General features: G+C 41.6%; 1 long non-coding RNA gene across 1 annotated transcript in view; it reads left to right on the forward strand.

Moving 5' to 3' along the window:
- The first annotated feature begins 1735 nt into the window (after positions 1-1735).
- LOC102982449 (uncharacterized) overlaps positions 1736-17235 on the forward strand; it is a 123287-nt gene continuing 107787 nt past the window's right edge. Inside the window, exons 1-3 of the long non-coding RNA XR_008617790.1 lie at positions 1736-1834; positions 8887-8980; positions 10153-10222. This is a non-coding gene — a long non-coding RNA (uncharacterized lncRNA). The remainder of the gene's footprint in view (positions 1835-8886; positions 8981-10152; positions 10223-17235) is intronic.

The following is a 17235-nucleotide window of genomic DNA, read 5'->3' on the forward strand; positions in this document are numbered from 1 at the left end:
TGCTTCCTGGCTTGGGTTGCTATTTCCGTTCCCCATGTTAGGGAAGTTTTCAACTATAATCTCTTCACTATTTTCTTGGGTCCTTTCTCTCTCTCTTCTCCTTCTGGTACCACTATAATGTGAATGTTATTGAGTTTAATGTTGTCCCAGAGGTCTCTTAGGCTGTCTTCATTTCTTTTCATTCCTTTTTCTTTATTCTGTTCTGCAGCAGTGAATTCAACCATTCTGTATTCCAGGTCACTTATCCGTTCTTCTGCCTCAGTTATTCTGCTATTGATTTCTTCTAGTGTATTCTTCATTTCAGTTATTGTATTGTTCATCTCTGTTTGTTTGTTCTCTAATTCTTCTAGGTGTTTGTTCTTTAATTCTTCTAGGTCTTTGTTAAACATTTCTTGCATCTTCTCTATCTTTGCCTCCATTCTTTTTCCAGCATCCTGGATCATCTTCAGCATCATTATTCTGAATTCTTTTTCTGTAAGGTTGCCTATCTCCACTTCATTTAGTTGTTTTTCTGGGGTTTTATCTTTTTCCTTCATCTGGTACATAGCCCTCTGCTTTTTCATCTTGTCTATCTTTCTGTCCCACCCGTGTTTAAACTCCAGCTTTATGACTTCTAGCTGTGTGACCTTCTCTATATCTCAGTCTGAACTGTAAAATGGGGATAATTACAGTATTCATCTCATAGGGTTGTTTTATTTAATGTGTTAATAAATGTAAAATATTTAAAGCAAACTCATAAGAGCTTATTTTTATTTTAAAGTAAATAAAACTCTTAGAACAGTTTCTGGTAAAAAGTAAGAAATCAATAAATGTAAACTATTTTATTTTTAGTCACATAACTGCCCAGATAATCCATAAAATTTATTAATCATCCTCTAAAGAAGCGAGGCCTGGTTTCTGTTTCCTTCCTTTTATTTTACTTCTTCTAACTTGAACTCTTGCTTTGCTAAACTCAAACTAGGAAGAGAGCCAGCACCAGGGGACTTGAAAGAAAGATAAGTGCATTAATGGTAACAAAACGATTCAAATATTAAGTTTAAAAAAGGAGACTGGCTCCTCTTTCTTTGTTCACTAATAATTAACTAGATTGTAACTCCCTGTGTATGGTTCTTTTGCATCCCTTTAAGTACCTAGGAATTAATATTTGCAGTCATCCTGTGTGCCAGCAGGCTTTGATTGGATGGTATTTATAACTGTACAAAAACAGAACAAAACAAAACAGGTTCTTCATGGTCCTGGCTGGAGAAACAGAGCTGAACTTCATACAGTTCTCTAGCTCCTTGGAAGAGAATTTGAGAGCTCCCATATCTTTATCTTGTTGGATTTTTCCTTCTCAAACTCAGAATTTGGAAGGGAATGGGGAGTGCAGGGAGAATCTTTTAAGTTTTTGGCACAAACTCCAAAAACAGAGGGAAGGAGCTGAGCCAGCAACCGTAAACAACGTTTTGCGGTCGTGGTTGTTGGAATCGATCTCAGCGGGGCCTGACGTGGGACCTCAGAGCCGAGCTGGGTGCGGTGGGGCCAGGCCAGCAGGGGGCGTGCGGGCGCCGTCACCCCGCGGGTTGGCAGAGCAGGGCGCGGTCACGGGCTCAGGCGTCTGGGCTTCCCAGCGCGCGGCCATGAGTGGGGCCCTGTGCGCTGCACCTGTTGAGGGTGACTCTCCCTCCCAGGCTCGGGCTGCCGCAGCCGACCGCCTCAGGCGTGGGGCCCTGCACACTGGCCACCCAGGCCGAGGCGGGTGCGGGGTGCCAGTAGGGGCCGGAGGGCTGCGCCACGCTCCGCTCCGTGCTGTTGGGCTGCGCCTCTGCCTTCTGGGGACACACAGCAGCGTCAGGTAAGCGAGCAGCGGCCCGCGATCCCGGAAGGAGAGGTGGGAAGGGAGGCGCGCCGAGTCAGCTGCGGCCCTGGAGAGAGACCCCAGGTCTGGGCCCCGAGTCCGAGCCGTGGCACTTGGACTCTGCCAGGCCGTAGCCTCACCACGCACCCAGTTCCGGAGGAGGGTCGGCCGGGTGCACCCTAGCGCAGCCTCTCGCTGGCCTGGCGAAGTGCCTGCCTTCCCCACTTTCCCGGCCCGTGATGGTCAGTCCCTCCCTCCCCACCCCATCCTCAGTGACTTTCCTGTTCTGAGCCTCGTCCAGCTGCATTTCATTCATCCCCTGCTCTTCTTCCCTTTAGAAATCTTCACTTCCTGGTCTGCAAAATCATTCAGCAGACGTTGGCAACAGAGTGGATTCCTTAAATGATCCAGCCTCTTTGGCTGTTGGGGGTTGTGAGTTTGAGGGGTGGGAAAGGGACTGTTTATACCTGAATGGTTTAGGACTTTCTTGTGCTTTTGGCCCCCTAAAAATTTTGTTTGAATTTTTAAAATTGAAAGTGAAAATATATCTTCCCTCTCTCCCCCTTTTTGAGCACCTTGATAAGTCAAATAAAGGAAAGAGGATGGGGATCCGATCCCCTCTATTCAAGTCCTGATTATACGTAGCACTAGTAACATACGGTAATCAGGCCTGGGGGTATTGATTCATCTAATTATTTACATGGGAATCATTTAGCAAAACACAATGAACAGAGAATTCATTTTGAGGAGATGCAACATTTCTTTGCATCGAAGTGTGTTTTGACACCTGGGCCTGCCCTGGTTGCAGTGTCTGTCTATTAGATTTGAGGGCCATTGTCTCTGTCATGAAATGCCAAACCATTGTCTGACTGTCATTGTGCCCAAAATTCTACTGACATTTATTCCTGTTGGTTTATGGTCTTAGTGTTCTTTTAGAGCCCTCCTCATGCATGGCAGTTACCACAGGAAGGATGGCATCATAATAGGTTACTGTAGAAGAGCCTGGTCTGGGATTCAAAAAACAGGGCTAACTTCTGAAGGCCTGTGTTCAGTGTTTTCTTCTGGGCCCAGTTCTGTTGCTAATTGGCTATGTGACCTTGGTTGTTCAATGTATTTAATCTCTCAGAACCTTGTTTTTCTCATTTCAGGGAAGCTAGTAGTCCTACTAACCTCCTTCCATTGGCCAATGACTGTGCGAAATTCAGTGGTCAATCTTGGCCCTCATCCTTCTTGACCTATCATTGGTATTGGACCAAATCGATCACTCTCTCCTTAAAATGCTTTCTTCTGGAAATCTTGTGAAGATTTCTGCCTTCCTCCCTGCCCACTCCTTCTCAGTCGCTTTGACTGGATCCTCTTCGTTTCTCAAAGTTAAAGTGTGGAGAGTCCCAGGCCTCTCCTCTGTCTCACCTGCTCTTTAGGTTTGATAGACTCCACATTTATGCCTCCAACATGGACTTGTCCTCCTGTAAAATCCGTATTCAGGTATCCTGCTGCCTTTTTGACATCTTTTGTAAAAGGCATCTCAGAAGTAACATGTTTAAAGCTGAACTCCTGATCTTCACCCCCAGATCTGATCCCCACCGCCACCCCCAGTCTTGTCCATCTCCATAAAATGGCAACCCTATCTCTCCATGCTCAGGCCAAGACCTTTGCAGTCAAACTTGTCTTTCACCATCATTCCAGTATAAAGCACTGTCCCTCTAACTGGACTATAGCAATAGCCTCCTTCCTAGTCTCCCCTTTTGCCCTTCTGCAATCTGTTCTCCTCACAGCTGCAAGAGCAGTCATGCAATAGTCATGTCCTGCATCGGATGAAAACTGTCCAATGGTTTATCTCCTTCAGCGTAAAATCCAAAGTCCTTACAGTGACCTAAGAGACTATGTGATTTAGTCTGGCCTCATCTCTTTCTTGCCACCCTCCCCTCCCATTACTAACATGGCTGGGGGCTTCCGTGGTGGCACAGTGGTTAAGAACCCACCTGCCAATGCAGGGGACACGGGTTTGAGCCCTGGTCCGGGAGGATCCCCCATGCCGTGCACAAACTAAGCCCACGCGCCACAACTACTGAACCTGTGCTCTAGAGTCCGCGAGCCACAACCACTGAGCCCATGTGCCACAACTACTGAAGCCCGCGCACCTAGAGCCCATGCTCCATAACAAGAGAAGCCACCACAATGAGAAGCCCGCGCACCACAATGAAGAGTAGCCCCCGCTCGCCGCAACTAGAGAAAGCCCGCCTGCAGCAACAAAGACCCAATGCAATCAAAAATAAATAATAAATAAATTTTAAAAAAAAAAGAAAAACACTGCTGGCACGTTGACCTCCCAGCTATTACTACAATAGGCCAAGAACATCCCTGTCTTGGGGACTTTGCACTTATTAGTCTCCCCATCTGGAGCACTCTTTCCTCAGACAACTCATGGCTGGCTCCACTTCCATCCGCTTACTCAAATATCTTACAAAACGCACCTGCCCTTGACCACTGCACATCCAATAGGTACAATTCTACCCAATCCCTCTTGGTACCTCCTAACCCCTTACCTTGCCTTATCTTTCTCCACCGCACTTGCCAAATATCTGTTGGAATTTTTTTTTTCCTCTTCCCACCCCCTTCCCAGAATGTAAACTCCAAAGACAGTTTAGAGCACTTCTGTGCCTCCAGTGCCTAGAACAGTGCTTGGCATATGTCTTAGTCTCTTTGGGCTACTGTAACAAAATACCAGAGACCAGATAGCTTACAAACAACAGAAGTTTATTTCTCAGGTTCCTGGAGGCTGGAAGTCTGAGACCAGGGTGCCAGCATGGTTGGATGAGGCCTCTCTTCCAAGTCAAAGGCTCCTTGCCGTATTCTTACATGTCAGAAGGGGCTAGGGAGCTCTGTAGGGTCTCTTTTATAAAGGCATTAATCCCATTCATGACCTAAACACCCCCCATAGGTCCCACCTCCTAATACCATCCCAGAGGACATTAGGATTTTAGCATATGAATTTTGATGGGGACACAAACATTCAGTCCAAAGCAGCAGGTAAAGTTATCAATACATCTTTATGGAATGAATGAGTCTGTAAAGTGATTTGTAATATTTATATATTACATAGGCCCATAGGCCATATTCTTAAGACTCTAAGTTTAGAAGCTTCTAAGGCACTGCTGTGGAGGGTAGGTGCTGAGACCCAGGCCTAGTTTTGTATTCTTATGGGTGGAGATTTAAGGATCATAGTCTATAGGACTGCTGCATAAATGGCGGCAGCTTCAAAACCGTCTTGAGGATTCCCAAGCAGTCCTACTTAGGTTGTGATGTGCCTTTTAAGGTGTGGTGTGCAATACCTTCTTTAATACATGCAGGTTCAGAATGACTTCAAGAACCCAGGTACCTGCTAAGGTTTCCCTAGATCCACACCCCACCTCCCTGACAGCCCCGCCCGAACAAGGCCAGGCTCCCTAGGGGCCCAAGCAGAGCGCACCACCTGCTGTTGAGAGGGAGATGATCCCAACGTGTGAGGGTTCAACCAGGACAGAGTTGTCCTAGACCTGGAGAAGAGATGGGTGTACTTGACCTTGGGACACTGCACTTGAAGAAGGGACTTCATCAGTTAAGAAATTGGGTATGGGGCTTCCCTGGTGGCACAGTGGTTAAGAATCTGCCTGCCAATGCAGGGAACACAGGTTCGAGCCCTGGTCTGGGAAGATCCCACATGCCACGGAGCAACTAAGCCTGTGCGCCACAGCTACTGAAGCCTGTGCTCTAGAGCCCATGAGCCACAACTGCTGAGCCCGTGTGCCACAACTACCGAAGCCCATGTGCCTAGAGCCCGTGCTCCACAACAAGAGAAGCCACTGCAACGAGAAGCCTGCGCACCACAGCGAAGAGTAGCCCCTGCTCGCCTCAACTAGAGAAAGCCGCGCGCAGCAACGAAGACCCAATGCAACAAAAAAATTAATTAATTAATTAATTTAAAAGAAATTGGGTATGGCCAATACATGCCTTTATTTTTCAATAAAGTAAAGACGGCCTGGTAAGCACTCACTGGACTGGGACCAGGTTTTATTCATTCTTGCTTGGTACAGTGCCTCTCACACACAGTATATCAGTCACTTATTGTACATCGATTTACTCTTTAGGAATATCTATGAGTCTCATATTTATTCATCAGGAATTCTGGAACATCTATATAATTTGAATCGTTTTAGTTTAGTATCTACTTAACAATAAATATTTCTTGAGCACCGTACTGGGCCTTGGAAATACAAAACAGAATACAACCTATTTCCTGAACCCAAGATCGTTTCTATTGGTCTTTCTTCATTTTATCTCCAGGTTTATACCAAATTCAACATCTTGTTTACCTTTCAAAAACCCAGGGCTCTCAACCAACAATAACTTTTTAAAATGTAAGTATAAACCATAGAGAAATAATTTAAGATGATTATTTTTATATTCTCATCTCTATTTACTTTTTTTTTTTTTTTTTTTTTGCGGTACACGGGCCTCTCACTGCTGTGGCCTCTCCCGCTGCGGAGCACAGGCTCCGGACGCGCAGGCCCAGCGGCCATGGCTCACGGGCCCAGCCGCTCCGTGGCACGTGGGATCTTCCCAGACAGGGGCACGAACCCGCGTCCCCTGCATCGGCAGGCGGACTCTCAACCACTGCGCCACCAGGGAAGCCCTCTATTTACTTTTTTAAAGAGTTCTAATTAACACAGTGTACAAGCAATGTCATTCAATTCTTCAGTAGCCCTCAGCCCCACAGTCAGAGTGGGACAAAGTCGGATCCAACTCTGACCCTCAGCTCTGTCTCCACAGAGGGTGACTTCAGTGAGGACGCCTTGCAGCCCTTGGGAGAGAGGCATCTAGCTAGGTCTCTGATGCTTCGGCATCCTTGCACCTTCCCTTTTTGGCTTGGGCTCCTTGCATGTTCCTGTGCGCTGTGGGGAAGGCAGGCTGAAAGCCAGTTCTGCTCCTTCTTGAAATTTTCCACCGTGTCTTCCACTTGTTCAGATACCTTTTTTCAAGAAAGCATATTTCGCGAGCCACTTCATTTGCTTCTGGACTATTGAAACACTCACCTGCAGATATGATGATTTAAGAATCTGAACAAGGAAACATTTAAAAATACATGATACTCATTTGCAATGTGGTTTCCATCTCTCTCTTGGAGTTTGCATTGTCTCTGCAGCCTGTGGTGGTCATGTGATTATCTGTCAGCCACAAAGCGGGCTCTGTCTGATCTTTGTGGCATCCATTTGTTCTTGTCTTCCTTTTCTCCCTTCCCACAATATTGCCACGATCGCAGACACAACTACTTCTTATGCCTTGTTTGAATTTTGCACTTTTACTAAACATCTTGACCTGAAATCCCAAAGTGAGATTTGTCATCATTCTCTGAAATCCCTAATGAAAAGATTCTGTTGCGTGCAGTCTGTAGAACAGTTTAATTGGAGATTGACGGACGTTTCATCAGATGGTTCTGCTTGTCATCTCAAAGTAGTTTCTGTTGACCTTTCTGAGCTGAAATGTCCTGGAGAAATAACCTAGAATTAATTATAGAACAATTTGTCTTTCAATAATTCCTCCTCATATTTTCAAGGGTTTTTCTTATGTATATCACATCATGTCTGAATTTACTCTTATGATTGTAAAAGCCATCCATCTGTCTTCTAGCATACTGTAGCTGCATTATATAGGGAAGAATGTGTAAATGACTTCTCAGTAATTAAGCAATACTTCTACACTGCATTTATTTGGTGTATTCGCATAAGGCTTTGCTGTGCCAAGGTCTCTGACGTAGTGGACAATGTTTCCCTGTGAAAAACTTTTACATAGAATCTTTACAGTAGGTCTGGGAATTTCAACAGGTCAGAAGAAAGGGATCCTATGGCAGTTAATAAGAAATTAGAGGTTTAAGTACTCCTTGGTTATGCATAATAGCTTATGAAAAATGAGAGATATGATGTGAAGAAACCTTTAAAAAGAAGAACTGTTTTGAAATATATTCTCTCATCCATTGAGCCATTAATTCAACCAACTTTTGCTAAGTGCCCATCGGGTACAGTGCTGGAGACTTCGGGACCCCACATTAAGACAAAGCTCCTACCTTTAAACATACCACTGTTTAGGAGGAAACAATATCTTTTGATAGTATTTTTCTTTAGGCTTTTTATTCCTCTTGTTTTGCATTTTGGGAACTGCCTTTGAGGTTTTTAATTAGGAAATAACTTGAAGACAGCCAATCATCTTAGAACCATGGAAGGAGCAAAACTAGGGGCTTGGTCAAAGCAGATTTCCCCTTTGACCTCTCATATTTGCATCAGACCAAGTTTCGTGAGGGGCAGTGTTGATTTTTGCCTGAATTGATTGTAAGCTTGGAATAGCAAAGATTTAACACCTGATGAATTAGAAATATATCATTTCATGTAAATTAGATAGCTAGTGGGAAGCAGCCGCATAGCACAGGGAGATCAGCTCGGTGCTTTGTGACCACCTAGAGGGGTGGGATAGGGAGGGTGGGAGGAAGGGAGACGCAAGAGATATGGGAACATATGTATATGTATAACTGATTCACTTTGTTGTAAAGCAGAAACTAACACACCATTGTAAAACAGTTATACTCCAATAAAGATGTTAAACAAGAAAAGAAATATATCATTTCTTTTACCAAGAGATCCTTGCCATTTGAGGGAAATAATTTTTGGAGCACATTGGGAATAGGAATATCTGCTACCACTGCTATAGATATGTTTCTGTTTTCTTGTCTTTTCTGTTACCCTGCAATACTTTACTTTTCCTTTAATCAGCAGGGTTCAGTATGTGGATTTTCACCCTAAAATGACAGTGCTTAGATGTAAAGTACAATGACCAAAAACTCATTGTGATAGAAAGGGTTCCCAGGGCATAACCCCCAAAAGCATAAGTATATATCTACAGCTTCTGTATTTGGAAAATGTAAAGCAAATGAGATCTTACACATGTTTTTCCAATTTTGATTAAATTATTATTAAACTTAAATTTTAAAAAGTAAATTACACTTTGTGCTTTACTTCCAGTTCCTCAGCTACTATACAGAGAGCAGCTGGATTCTTTGTTTTTGATTATCTCTCAGAGATGTGTCTGCTGACTGCTACAAAAGAAAAATCGTCTGTAAGTTAAGTACTGTGGCCATTTTAATGGCCATGTAGCCACACATGGCTAATTATACAAGACAATGTTTATGTGACTTATTGTAAGACTTTAAAATGTGAGGTCTTCTTGTTATTGGGAAAAAAATGTAAGTCATTTGGCTATTTACCGTCAGTTTTTCAGAACTGTCTTAAGGAAATATAGCTAACTGCAGAAGAGCTTTGCTCTCAGAGATGGATAGTACAGCCTTATGTATGACATACACAAAAAACTAAAGGCCTAAATGCCCAACAATAAGGAAGTGATTAAATAAATGATGAGAGATCAAGGCAATGAAAGCTTATATACCCACTAAAACTATGTTTATGAAAAGCTTTATTAGCAAGGAAATTTGTTTATGCTATCATGTATGGTACGTGATAAATGTCTTAGTCTTAACTTTGAAATATTTGTTAGTTCTATTCCAGTGGATTAAATTTTCTTATATTAATACGTAGGGCCTAGATGTTGGCCTGAGGCATAGACCATCCCAATAGAAATTCCATTCAGACTAGAGAAACATTCACATGATTTAGCTTGTTAGAGAATATGTAAAAGTCTTAGTACAACTTTGTTATTTAGTCTATGTAAATACCTGCTTTTACTTGGTAGAATTGACTTTTTAAAAATGAACCCATAGTAACATAACTAATTATCTAGTTTGTGCTTTAAACTATAGTTTGACTGAAAATGAGTTACTTTTTAATAACTACATCACTCCTGGTAACTCTTACCCCAATCTACCTTTTTGGTCTCTTGCATCTGTTTCTATAATCTATCAATTACATGTGAACTCATTGGCTTCTACTGAGAATTAGTGTTGGATTTTCATAATGAATGCTCAGGGAATGTATAGTGTTGGAAATTTTAGATTTTAATGGAACTTTGGAATTAAAATTGCTAATAGATCACAAAAGAGAAGTGATTACTTTTTAAAGTTATTATCCTTATTTCATCACTTTGGTGCTGATGAAAGCTCCATTTATTTTGAACATAATGTTAGACCTTTCCATTGATTGATTGTAAACATAAATATTACAATTACCTAATATTTAATGTAGCTTTGCAAGTAATTAAAAGATTGATTAGTCCGTTGCCTTTGAGTTGATTACATACATTTTATAGTGCATAACACATTTATTTTTATATTTTAGGACATGGGCTATGTTCCTGATTTTGTACAAACTGCCATGGCTCCATATATAAAGGACATTCATCAAAAAGGTAATCTGAAAAGTGTTTGTCATTAAATCATCTTAATTTCCTGTTTTCAGTGCCATGTCAACTTTTAAGAATGAGAGGATTTATATATAAAAAATATATAGGGACTTCTCTGGTGGCACAGTGGTTGAGAGTCCGCCTGCCAGTGCAGGGGACACGGGTTCGAGCCCTGGTCCAGGAGGATCCCGCATGCCGCGGAGCCACTGGGCCTGTGCGCCACAACTGCTGAGCCTGTGCTCTAGAGCCCGTGAGCCACAAGTGCTGAGCCTGCGGGCCACAACTACTAAGGCCCACTCACCTAGACCCCGTGCTCCGCAACGGGAGGGGCCACCGCAGTGAGAAGCCTGTGCACCGCAACAAAGATTGGCCCCCGCTAGCCACAACTGGAGAAAAGCCCATGCACAGCAATGAAGACCCAACACGGCCAAAAATAAATAAATAAATAAAATTTAAAAATATATGTATAAATAAAACTGTTTGACTGATATAGTCCCTAAAAGTAAATAAATAATTCAATGAACATTTATTAAAAGGGCTTTATTAGCCACATTGATGTAGTTCTGAGGAAAGAAGGCAGTTGCTATTAGAGAAAAGAATACTTAAAATATGGCCACTGTTAACTCACCAGCATTTTGGGGTTGACTTCTAGTCAGAGGGTTAGAATTGTGGTTGTTTGCTCTCTCTCACCCTGGGTCTTCTGCGGCTCAGTTCAAATCTTACTAAGATGACTTGCTGGACTCAGGGTGAAACTTGTGGCTTTAGGACGCATAAAAGGTGCCGACCATACTTGAACCAAATCCAGGACTCTGGTCTCATTCTCACAGTGCTGTGATTTATTGGGCTAACAAAGAAAGTCTTACAGTTGGGTACAGAGGTGGCATTACTGAATATTTCTTTTTTAAGTGCTGAAAATTTATCTCTGCTTAAGAAGGATAAATCCCTTAGAGTATGTTGTTATTTAAGATCATAAGATGAAGAACTTTGAATAATTGATAGTCTGGACGTAGTTATACCTGTTAGCTTTATTGTTGATGCACTTCAGAATGCACCAGTTAGGAGGGTCTGGTTTTTTAATATCATTATTTTCCACCAGGAGGAGCTATATCCCGTTTTAAAAAATTAGTTACCCAGAAAAAGTAAGGCAAAAACAAAGGAAGGTGTCAGGCTTACCAAAACTTCTCATGAGCCCCAGGTATTGGTTATTTATGTTGTCTAATTCTGGAATAATAAAATGTCTAGTCATCCACAAGAATTAATACTGCTCTTGCTACGTGGCAGAGAGCAAGATGTTCCCCTACAAATAAGGCCCAAGACACTCTCCTTAGAGGAGGGTATGGAAGCAGAAGCAGGTTTGGAGGAAGGAGCTTCATTCAATGGAAGTAGCAATCGAAGCCCTTATTGGGAAGGATTTCTGTGCGAGGGTGAGATGGATATGAAGGGGGGTAGGGCTGAGCTTTAGGGAACCCCTGGGAAGAGGAGGGGGGCGGAGGTGGTGAGCCCTTGCAGAGACAGGGGAAGAACCTGGAAGTGCAGTCACCAGAACTCAAGGAGGAGGGGGTTTTAAGAAAGTGTTGGTGGGTGGAGAGAGGAGGGAAGGAGGTTGGGGGTGGGTTCAGATGTCGCTGAGTAGGTTGAGGAGAGTGGAAACAGAGAAAAGAATGTTGTCCTCTGTTAGAGGATGAGTGGGTATGAATTCTAACTGCATATACTTCCTCATTCTCTGGACAGTTAATAGGAGTGGTTAGCAGAACACTCAAAGCTCTGCAGATATTGTCTGATGGCTCTTGTCATTAACCCCACCTCTCCCCACACACGGAGAGTCAGACCCCGCAGACGCAGCAGTTGTACAATAAGTGAGAAGAGCGGGGTTTCATCCGGCCTCTGTCACTAACAAGCTGTGGCCTGGGACAAGACACTTAGCCTCTCTGCACCTTACCTTCTTCATCTGGAAATGATGTGATTGGATGAGATCAAGGTTTCTTAATCTGATTTCCAAGGATGGGCTTCAAGGAATCTGAGATTCCCCCTAAATTATAAACAAAACCATGTTTTTCCCCTCTAAGGAGAGGATCCATAACTTTTATCAGATTCCACACAGGATAATGAGCCTTAGAAAGATAAGAGCTAGTGTAATAGGTGATCACTAGAGTCCTGTCTTCTTTAGAATTCTGGAATTTTGTTCACCTCTCAGGCTTTAGTGTTCCACATGGCCTGTCTCAGCAAAATCACTGTGAGAGACGGAGTTAAAGATTAGAGCTTCTGAAAGGTAGTTGATTGGCTCAGTCCTCTCTAGAGGATTATTTAGAAAATCCAGAGAGTTTTAAAGATTAAAACTAATCATTTCTTTAATCGCCCACAGATATTTTTATTAAGACCTAACTTTTACATCTCGGTTCACGTCAGTTACTAGCCGTGCATCTGAGGAGCAAAAACACCAGAAGTAGCTGCAGCCCCTTAAATATTGTACAGGGATGCCATTGCCTGTGGTGTGCTTGCCTCTAAAAGGAAAAAAAAAAAAAAAAAACATAAACAACATAAAAATAATGTGAAGAGAGAGCAGTTCATTGAATGTAACCTGGTGATGGGACTCAGGTCAGAGTGGTTGCCATGGTGTTTCTATTCTGGCAGGTGTGCGCATGATCAGCAATGCTGGGGGTACCAATCCTCTGGAGTGTGCTGCTGCCCTTGACAGGATGGCCAGGAAGGCTGGCGTCAATTTGAAAAGAGTAGCTGTCACTGGAGATGACATCATGGGAGAGGTTACTGACATTTATGTGATACCTCCTAAGCAAGAAGTTATATCACGTGATAAACAATTACCATAATTTAATTTGGTCTAATTATTGGGTTTTGGTATAACTCAGGACTGAGCTCTAGAAATCTCTTTCTGATCTGTTACTCTATAAAAGCTGCCTATAAAAGCTGCCTAGATTGGTTATCCATTTATGTCTATTATTTATGTTTAAACCACTTATGTGTGGTATGAAAGATTTATTGATTCATTGAAGGCAGTGTTTAAAATGACTCTGGATCCTTCTTTGGACATGAAGGTTAAATTGAAATTGTGCTTCTTACAAAACATAAAGTTATTTGATATAAGTCATTATCTACCGCTCTAATCTTACCATCATTTTATTACAGCTGATGGATTTTGCTGCAGGTCATACATTCTGTGTCACAACCGAAGGGAAATTAAATTAATAAATTCTTTTATTAACACTTCAGTGTGAAAAGCTGGATGTTTCAGGCAAGCATCATGTTTTGCATGGCACTCTTTCCTTAGTGCCATCTGAGCTTAGTTCCTGGTAAAATGCAAAAGATGTAAAATCCCACTTGTGAAATGCAAATATTTTTTGTGGTTCTTTGGATATTTGTAATATTGGTAATAGCTGTCAGGAACCCACAGAAAACCAACTGACTCGTTTTTTGGAGTGAAAACAGAACAGATCTGATAATTAGCTTATCTTCCTAGAGCCAGGCCTGCTAAATGTACTATCTGCAGGGTTAGATTTATGATTTGTGAAAACTGCTGTGGTGAGAAACTTGGGAGCCATCCTATTTCTGTGTAGTGTATTGTATAGTTCATCTGTGTCCTTCTTCTGAAACAGAGGTTCTTATTTTTACAGGGAGAGGCCACAGCAGTGAGAGGCCTGCGTACCGCAAAAAAAAAAAAAAAAAAAAAAAAAAGATGTAAAATCCCACTTGTGAAATGCAAATATTTTTTGTGGGTCTTTGGATATTTGTAATATTGGTAATAGCTGTCAGGAACCCACAGAAAACCAACTGACTCGTTTTTTGGAGTGAAAACAGAACAGATCTGATAATTAGCTTATCTTCCTAGAGCCAGGCCTGCTAAATGTACTATCTGCAGGGTTAGATTTATGATTTGTGAAAACTGCTGTGGTGAGAAACTTGGGAGCCATCCTATTTCTGTGTAGTGTATTGTATAGTTCATCTGTGTCCTTCTTCTGAAACAGAGGTTCTTATTTTTACACTACTTAAAAAGTAACTGCTATGAGTGAATTTGCTGCCATAACTATCTATTGGTATATTTTAAATCTGATGCAACATTAACATGTGACAGACTTCTGTTTTAATAATCCCAATGTGATGACGAACATGCTAAACCTTATCGAAGAGAATTAAACTGTAGGCATGTTTTTTTCTTACGGAACGGAAGATACTCCTCGGGAGATTTAAACTTATTTGATGTGTTTATAGAAAACAAATATGGAAACAATAATACCTTGAGAAGCAGGTCCCCCCCTTAGGAATAACAACATTTGACCTTTCATAGCCTAAACCTACTCCCTGTTGTAATGGTAACTGACACAATATAAAATATACTTCTCATAATATATAACAAGTTCTTATATGTTCTGTATTTTATATATATGTTTGATATTACATATATGTCATCGTGTATAACACCAGATTCCACTTAGGGTGGAGCATTCCCAGCTTTAGCTTTTGGTAATGGAGTTCCTTTTGGCTTTGGTGCCACTCTGAGCCACGCACAGGCTTGAGAGTAACAGAAAGTGTCCTTGGCAGCTTTGGAGCCTCTGCAACGCGATTACATATGAATGACCAGAGCTAAGCAGCTTCAGCTGGTGCTCTGGGGGTTCACACAATTTTCAGGTCCTTTGTCACGGTTTCCAGAGCTCTAGCCTGAGCCTGGTCGGGGGAGGGTATAGAGATTCCCCTATAACCATGTTCTCTCCAGTGGTCAGCTTGGGGAGACATGCCTGTGTCAGGGGTCCCTGAGCACAGAACCTCATGATTATGGGGGGAAATACCAAAACAAAACTCACGTCTTTCAGGGACACATATTGGTAACTTTTATTCTTAACTTTGTAGGAAGCATGATTCTTTCCTGGAGATAAATTGCTATAGAACCTTTCAAATTTGGTAAATCACTTTGTAAGAACAAGAAGAGATTATCTGTCTATTTACACCAATCCTATGAGACAGATACTATCAGTGTCCTACTTTAAAGAGGAGGGAACTTGGAGAAGCCAGGGGGTGCCCAAGGTCCAGAGCCCGCAAGGTTCTGGCTTCCTCAGCCTCTCTTTGGTTCGCGTTTCTCATCTATCAAGTGGGGGGTTGTAATACCTGCCTAGATGAAACATTGAATGGAAAGTCCCTGAAACAGAATCCCTTTTTCAATACATATTAATTTCTTTATTTCAATAAGGAAATGTATAGGATTCTATTTACATATTACATGCTTTCATTGTTTTAGCATGTATAATAAAAAGTAAGATTTCTATGAATAAAGATTTTTAACTTTTTTTGCAAAATATTTGTAGAAAGAGACTCTGCAAGGATCAGCTATCACAGATACAGAGAGTCGGAAGAAATTTCCAGACACCATTAAAAGCATGAATGTGTATCTTGGTTACCCAAGGTCTTCTCTTATGTTCTTTATTTCTCTCCTTCCCTCTCTTGTCAATTCTTCCTCCTTTCAGAGTGTAGCTGGATACATATGGCTTCAAAGTGATGGTCATTTAAAAAGCCTTTCTCTCAGGCTGCCCAGGTAGCAGCAAGAACTCTTAGGAGTATCAAAAGGACTTTCTCAAGGAACAGACTTGTGGTTGCCAAAAGGGAGGGAAGGACTGGGAGTTTGGGGTTAGCAGAGGCAAACTATTACATATAGGATGGATAAACAGCAAGGTCCTGTTTTTACCCACATCATTTTATGACTGGAATTACTTGAAACATATTGTATCATTGGATGAAATGATAACATTGGCCATTTTGCTTCTTTTAGTCAAAAGCTTTCATCTGACCTGGATTAAAAACAATGATGTCCTACTTCCCAAAGAGCAAGACCAATAAGCAGGGCCCTGGATCTTGGTGCCGACTTGGTTCTGACAGGGAGGAGTGTGGACAGTGCTTTGGTGCTGGGACCCCACATTCATGCTGTGAGTTTAAGGGGAGAGCACATTTATCAGCTGAAGCAAATCATCTTTGTTTTACTTACTAACACACAGTTAATTTTCTTTGGCCTTTTCAAAATGTGTTTTCAGCTGCCAATTTGTTAACTTTAAAACATTAAAAGCAATCCAAAGTAAATAAATTTCTTTCCTATTTGAAGTCAATACCTAGTGTACCAAAAGGCACACAGTGAATTTCAAATCCAATTTTATAGAATGATAATGTTCCATTAAAAATGGTAGACATTTTGTTGTTACTGTTAACCAAATTATTCAGAGATGACTGTGTGAAGCTGGTTTATAAACTGAGATGTGTGGTTGATATAATAACTTCTGCACCTTTATATTCAATATCCCCAGGTTTTCTATTCAATACCTTGCAATTCTTTAGAATCTTAGGGTAATTAGAAAAGTCTTTACTGAGGACCCTTCTGCATCTTTGGGAACTATTTTGCTTAAGTTAATTTTTTTTTTTTTCCTCCCCTGGTAAAAGTGTCTGGACCTTATTTTGCAGACTGAATTTAAAATACAAATTCAATGCCTTTAAGAGCAAAAAACCCATACAGGTTTTTTTAAATTGAAATATATTTGACATACAACATTGTGTAAATTTAAGGTGCAAAACACACTGATTTAATACGTTTATACATGATAATATGATTGTCATTGTAGCAAGGGTTACCACCTCTATCATGTCACATAATAATTATTTTTATTAACATCTTTATTGGAGTATAATTGCTTTACAATGGTTAGTTTCTGCTTTATAACAAAGTGAATCAGTTATACACATACATATATCCCCATATCTCTTCCCTCTTGCATCTCCCTCCCTCCACCCTCCCTATCCCACCCCACTAGGTGGTCACAAAGCACAGAGCTGATCTCCCTGTGCTATGCAGCTGCTTCCCACTAGCTATCTATTTTACATTTGGTAGTGTATATATGTCCATGCCACTCTCTCACTTTGTGCCAGCTTACCCTTCCCCTTCTCCGTATCCTCAAGTCCATTCTCTAGTAGGTCTGTGTCTTTATTCCCATCTTGCGCCTAGGTTCTTCATGACCATTTTTTTGTTTGTT

Source organism: Physeter macrocephalus, chromosome 7 (assembly GCF_002837175.3).
Source record: "Physeter macrocephalus isolate SW-GA chromosome 7, ASM283717v5, whole genome shotgun sequence".
NCBI classification, from domain to species: domain Eukaryota; kingdom Metazoa; phylum Chordata; class Mammalia; order Artiodactyla; family Physeteridae; genus Physeter; species Physeter macrocephalus.